The following is a 6,785-nucleotide window of genomic DNA, read 5'->3' as shown; positions in this document are numbered from 1 at the left end:
GCTGTTTGTTGGGCCTGTTCTTCCAGAAGCACATCCATTCGCCCAGCTGAAAAGGCCCAGTACCAAGACAGTCCATATTCAGATCTCTGTTATGAATTAATGTACAATAAAATACCGGTTTATTTTTAATGGACACTTCTTGCATGAATATTTAAATTGCATGTACTGAAACCTTAATGGAGAGTGGCCTTACCGATGACAAGTGCAGAGGTGAAGACAGAAGCCGGGTGCTCAGGAGACTCTAAAGTTTGGGCCTGTGTTATTGAATCTGAATCAGAAGGAAAAAAGAAGCTAATTGGAAGCTTTCTGCGTCTTTCCTGATGTGCTTCAGATTATTTGGAAGTGCAGTGGGGAAAGATCAAGTGATCTTTCAGAAAACCTAAGCAGGGTTTGCACGCACATTGTGCAGCTGCACAGGCAGCCTCTGAACTACATAAACTGCAGAACTAGAATACATTTGTTATGAATTTTGGAGATCTTTATAAGCGGTGTATGTGAAACCGCCGCTTTTCATGCTGCTCAAACCTGTTGGCATTTGTAGCTCTTTGGCTGGACAAGCCTGCCCAGCTGAACAATGTAGCTGAGCTTTTTACAAAGCTAGTCTTCCAGAAGAGATCAGAAAATTGATTTTGCTGGATTGTGGGCAATGTATTTTCATGGCAAGGGTGTTTTAGGCTTTAGATATCCTTTCAGTGCAATAATAGCCTATGCAAGTACTGTCCCATCCCTCTGAGGCTGGAAGCAGCACTAGCTCCCATGCATTTATCAAGAACTGGTTGGAAGGAAGAAGGCAGAGAGTTGTGGTCAATGGGGCAGAATCTAGCTGGAGGTCTGTGACTAGTGGAGTCCCTCAGGGGTCGGTGCTGGGACCAGTGCTGTTTAATATTTTCATCAATGACCTGGATGAGGGAACTGAATGTACCCTCAGCAAGTTTGCTGATGATACTGAACTGGGAGGAGTGGCTGACACAGCAGAGGGCTGTGTTGCCATTCAGCGAGACCTGGACAGGCTGGAGAGTTGGACGGAGAGGAACTTGATGAAATTCAACAAGGGCAAGTGTAGAGTCTTGGGGGGATCTGGGGAAGAACAACCCCATGTACCAGTACAGGTTGGGGGCTGACCTGCTGGACAGTAGTGAAGGGGAAAGGGACCTGGGGGTCCTGGTGGATAGGAGGGTGACCATGAGCCAGCAATGTGCCCTTGTGGCCAAGAAGGCCAATGGCATCCTAGGGTGCATTAGAAAGGGTGTGGTTAGTAGGTCAAGAGAGGTTCTCCTCCCCCTCTACTCTGCCTTGGTGAGGCCGCATCTGGAGTATTGTGTCCAGTTCTGGGTCCCTCAGTTCAAGAAGGGCAGGGAACTGCTTGAAAGAGTCCAGCACAGAGCCACAAAGATGATTAAGGGAATGGAACATCTCTCTTATGAGGAGAGGCTGAGGCAGCTGGGACTCTTTAGCTTGGAGAAGAGGAGACTGAGGGGTGACCTCATCGATGTTTACAAAGATGTAAAGGGTGAGTGTCAGGATGATGGAGCTAGGGTTTTTTCAGTGATGTCCAGTGATAGGACAAGGGGCAATGGGTGTAAACTGGAGCATAGGAGGTTCCATGTGAACATCAGGAAAAACTTCTTTACTGTGAGAGTGACAGAGCACTGGAACAGGTTGCCCGGGGGGTTGCGGAGTCTCCTACGTTGGAGATATTCAAGGCCCACCTGGACAAGTTCCTGTGTGATGTACTCTAGGCTACCCTCCTCTTGCAGGGGGGTTGGACTAGATGATCTTTTGAGGTCCCTTCCAACCCTTAGGATTCTGTGATTCTGTGATTTTAACTTCTTAGGGAATAACATGAAAATATCTGTAGAAGCCTCTCAGCGACACTGTCCATAAACAGAGTGGTTTTTGTTGCTAGAATTTATTCTGTGTTTCCCACTAGGAAAATCTGAGTTTGCTATAGCATGTTTCACTATTACAAGGTAAGAGTCGAAACAGATCTCCACAGACAGCCTGCTCAGGGTTTTCAAACTAATAATTCAAGCTCAGTATTTTCCCACTAATAACATGATTGATAGCTTGTTAGTACGCCTGTTCAGCTGCTATGAAATGATCACAGACAACGGTGGGCCTTTACTGGTACAGTACAGCTGAGGCACTTTGTTCACCATTGCTGTCTTTTGAAGTTACTTTATTCAGAGCCTGATGCTATAGCCCAGAGCTTACTGTTCCTGTAGTCCAGAACAAAACTTCAGAGCATGATGTGCTAACGAAGTGCATCACAAGCATTTTGTGGCAAGGTCTCATTAGATGGAAATAGAGGATGTTCTTCATTTTGAGAACTGATGCTCAAAAGCCACATTCATGTACATCATGTCTCATGGCTGAAAAGAGCTGTTGTGAAGGTGTTCAAAGCAGAACATCTTGTGAATATGACCAGTGAGAAAGATGAAATGAATTTGTGCTGATTAGCTTTAACAAAGACTCAAAGGATCATATATTCAAATACAAAAGAATCCAGCACACAGAAAAAAAGGTTTTGTTATTTTTTTTCTTTTCTATGTCCATAGTGAGCAGGATGAATGGGACAAGAAATAATGAGTTTAAATTCTGCAGTGTAAGATATGAATGAGTTATGAGGAAAGTTGTCTAACTGTTCCTCTAGTGAAGCATAGGAAATAAAAGTTTGCAAAACCTCAGTCCCTGAAGCACTTGAAGACGGACTAAGCAAACATCCCAGGACTGAAGAATACTTTGTTCATCCTACCTTAGAAGTAGAAAAGTTTACTGATGACTGTCAGCATACTACACGTGGGGCCCTTCTGGCCTCTGAGTGCCCCCAGGACCATGACAATGATTTCTGAGGTCCCTCCCAATCTTGTGAGATCCATACCCTCTCCCTTCTTTAGGAGCTTTGCATCCAGCCTTCGTATTTGCTTTAGAAATCATTTTCACGTGAGTGATTTCCATAGAATGCATCACAGCTGGGTGCTGCATGCACCCTGCTTTTTGGACTTTCCCCCCCCCCAGTGATATTCCTACCCCTCCAGGCAATACCATAAAGGTCAGGGCCCAAAGGTGAGTTTTAACTGTAATGCTATGCTGCTTTTCACAAAATACATGATTAAGTACCACCAGAGGGCTGTAGTCCTACAGCAGGAGTAGGCTGTGGGTTTGAGATGAAGTACCCAACTCACCATTCCCGATATAAGTAACACCAGTGACTCTTGGCCACAGAGAATTTGCTCTGTGGTATGAAACAAACTGGGGTTTGTCCTTACTGTGATAGCAGATGTGCTGCAACAACTCGTAGCTTCTGCTCAAGGGGACCCAACCCTGGTGGGGTTGTTATGAATCCCCTGACAGTGATAAATGTGTTGGTGCAAAGGTGTGGATCTGCTGCATAGCTCAGGACATCATCCCCACACCAGAACAGCTCAGATAAGCGCCCTGAAGTAATAGCTCAGTTGCCACTGTGAAATCAGGTCATCAGAATATCTGCTGCACACACCTGGTGTTAGGCAGCGCTCTTCAGACAGCAGGGCACGATATGAGGAATCTGATTGAAGAAAACAACACTTAGTTTTCTGTAGCAATCATGAATAAAGTAAAACTGGCAGTAAATTTTTGTTCTGTTTTGCACTGGCAAGTCTGTAGTAGTAACTAAGCTTTCCAACTGCATCATTAGGCAGACAAGCTTTACCAAGGGAAGCTGAGAGGTATCATTCTCCTTCATTTTGGATATCCATTGGCAGAAACACCACTCTGAAAGATGCCCTCTCAGTCAAAGGATCAGACATGAAAATGATGTAAATTCTCAGGTTTTTCTTTTTTTAATTTTCTACTTTCCTTTTAATTAAAACCATTCTGGGGTTTTGTTTCCCTTTCTGAATAATGCAGCAAAAAGGCAATATGTGAAAAAGAAATGAGATCTCTGGAAAATGACAGTTGGTTTAGACCTCAGATTCCTGGGGGAAAGAAGTGGAACTGAAGAAAGTGAAAAAAAAGTTGGAGCTAATTGCAGGTAATCCCTTTTCAGCATTCAACATCCCCTGTCTTGAGGCACAGGATGGCCCCTACCCGCATACCTCATTAATAATACCACGTATTGGGAAGAATGGAACATTTTAGAGATACTCTGATATGTCCACATGTTGTCATCCTGAAACCAATGAAAACTGAAATACCTGTTTGTCTTTGGAGAAAGAACATCCATTTGTTAAGATGTTCATTCAGAAAACTTCAAGTAAAGTACCTTGGCACTTCAGAGCAAACAATTAACTTGAGCAATTCTTGTTTTTCAGAATGTCTCTTAGGAGCAAATATTTCGGCCCAAACTTTCCAATGCAAGCTTAAAATTTTTCCCATTCCCTTTGCGGGGGGAGGGGGAAGATTGTAATTGATGTATAATTTTGATGGGGCCAATAATATACTTCACAGTATATAAGAGAAAATAAAGATGGTTTTCTCCCTGAAGAGTTCTGAATATGAGAAAAGACTGCTCCATAAACCACACTGCCTATCCTTCCACCCGGGAAAAACAGAGTAGCAAGCTTTGTTTTCTGAAAAGGTGTTTGTTTTATTTCCTATGGGGGATAAGGGGGAAGTGAAAAGGCAGTTGAACTGAATTTGGACTGTACTTGAGCCCTGTAGGCAATAATCGGAATTCCTGTAACAGACAGAACAAAGAAAACAGGAGCCAGAGGAGATGTACGATCTCTGCTGGAAAAAAATACCCTGAATGAACCAAGTAGCAGAACTAAGGAAGGGAAATGAGAAGAACCTGAAAAGGGCTCAAAATGATAAATTTTGGGCTGGTATATGGCAGATATAACATATATGCCAACTTGGCTGTCTGGGGAGTGCTACTAATGGTGATGCAGTGGTAGCATCTCAGCAGAGATGGTGGTGTGAGGTCCAGCTTGGCAGACTGGTCAGGAGCCTCTAGCAGACTGGGGAGTGTGAGGAGATCAGCTTGAATCCCTCTCCTCTCCTGCCCCTACTCCTTCCCCAGGGTGACTCAGTGTGAGAGTCTTGTTGAAGACAGATGGTTGACTTCAGCTGCCTTCGCAGAGGAAGGGGAGTGGGACCAGAAGCCACACATATTCCAGCACATGCAAATCTGAGAAGCTGTCTCTGGGGTCCTTGCGGCTACCAAACCCACCTGCCTCCCAGGTTAAACATTCAGAGCTAAGGAGCCCTTCTTGCCCCCAGGGACCAAGAAAAGGAATGAGATGGAGGCCAGACGCTGGTCCCTTTCCTCCCCAGCAGCATCAGGTGCACAGAGCACCTCATTCCTACCTCTGATGCCAACAGCTGTTCTTGCTTTTTCCTGCCTGGAAACCCACAGTCTAAATCCAAACAAGTGTCAAATGATGATGTTTGCCTAACAGCATCCATGTAGAGGCGTTTGCTCACTTTAGGGAGCTGCTGTCAAACACATCTCAGTGATGTCTCCTCACGATGCCGGAGCTGAATACATAGGCCCAAAATGAAATGAAGCATTACACACGCTTGGTGCAAAGAAAACTGAATTTTAAACACATGCCATTGATTTTCTTTCCCACCTCTGTGAATATTTAGCAGAGAGCTGCTAAAATCCTGCCTCAAGTTTCCGGAAGTTAATAAAATTTGAACGCTTGAATTCTCTCTGGTAGCAAGTACATAATGAAAGGTACCGAGCAGGGCTGATTTCTACTGGATCATGTCTTCAACACAGCATCCTCAGAGTGAAGCAGACAGCTTCTAATTCAAAAAGCAATTTTTAAAACCCGCACTGTCTTTCTGGAAGAATCACTGCTCTCAGAGCTGCCAAAGGCAGCCCAGCAGCCAACTGAAAACTAAGGGAGAGAGAAGTAAACAAGCTGGAGGTTTGTGTCTTGGGGTCAGGAAACAGAATTCACCACTTACAATAAAACTGATCAGAGAAAAGTTATTAAAAAAAAAAAGAAAATAAACCTGAAACCACAAACCCACACTAGGCACATGGGTAGTGTTTTCTTCTACTCTTTCCCCAATTTCTTTTCACCAAAAAAGAAAAGGGAAATGTTATAGCATGCGAGACATATAGAAGGGCAAATGAAGGAATTTTGAGTAAATAAGAGTAGAAAACAAAATTAACTCCCTTTATGTTTGCATTGCTTTTCACTCCTGCTTGTCATAAATTCTGTTATGCAGAAAACATTATCACAGAGTTGTTAAGGTTGAAGGGATCACTAGCTCTAGTCCAATCTCCCTGCTGAAGCAGGGTCACCTAAAGCACATTGCTCAGGTTTGTGTCTAGACGGCTCTTGTATATCTCCAGTGCAGGAGACTTTACAGCCTCTCCAGGCAGCTTATTACAGCTTTCAGTCACCCTCACAGCAAAGTTCTTCTTCATGGTCAGGTGGAACTTCATGTGGTTTACTTAGTCTCTTGTCCTATTGCCTGGCACCAGAAGCACTTAGCACGCCCTCACTAAAAGCTTAGAAAACAAAAGATAAAGTCTGTGACTGGAGTAGAAGACCTAAATACAGTTTTTTTTAGAAGCAGCAATACATCTGTTCACTGCCATCAATGCTGGTTGCAATGGTACAGCAATCAGGTTGCTGTAGTAGCTACAAGGTAAGACTGGTTAGAGGATATGCAGGCTACAAATACATAAATTAATCAGATGGATGAATATTGTGGAAAACATCAGTTTTCACCATAAATCCAAGGTTTTCTGTGTTATAAAGCCATTTACAAAGTCTCTTGTTCATTGCTCTGATTGTCTACATCAGGGAGAAGTTGGCCATGGGTGCACCATTTATCACTGA

The sequence above is a fragment of the Pezoporus wallicus genome, unplaced genomic scaffold (assembly GCF_028554395.1).
Source record: "Pezoporus wallicus isolate ANWC-B61680 ecotype Strahan unplaced genomic scaffold, APGP_CSIRO_Pwel_v1 contig_4191, whole genome shotgun sequence".
NCBI lineage: Eukaryota > Metazoa > Chordata > Aves > Psittaciformes > Psittacidae > Pezoporus > Pezoporus wallicus.
This window is presented reverse-complemented; position numbering follows the sequence as displayed.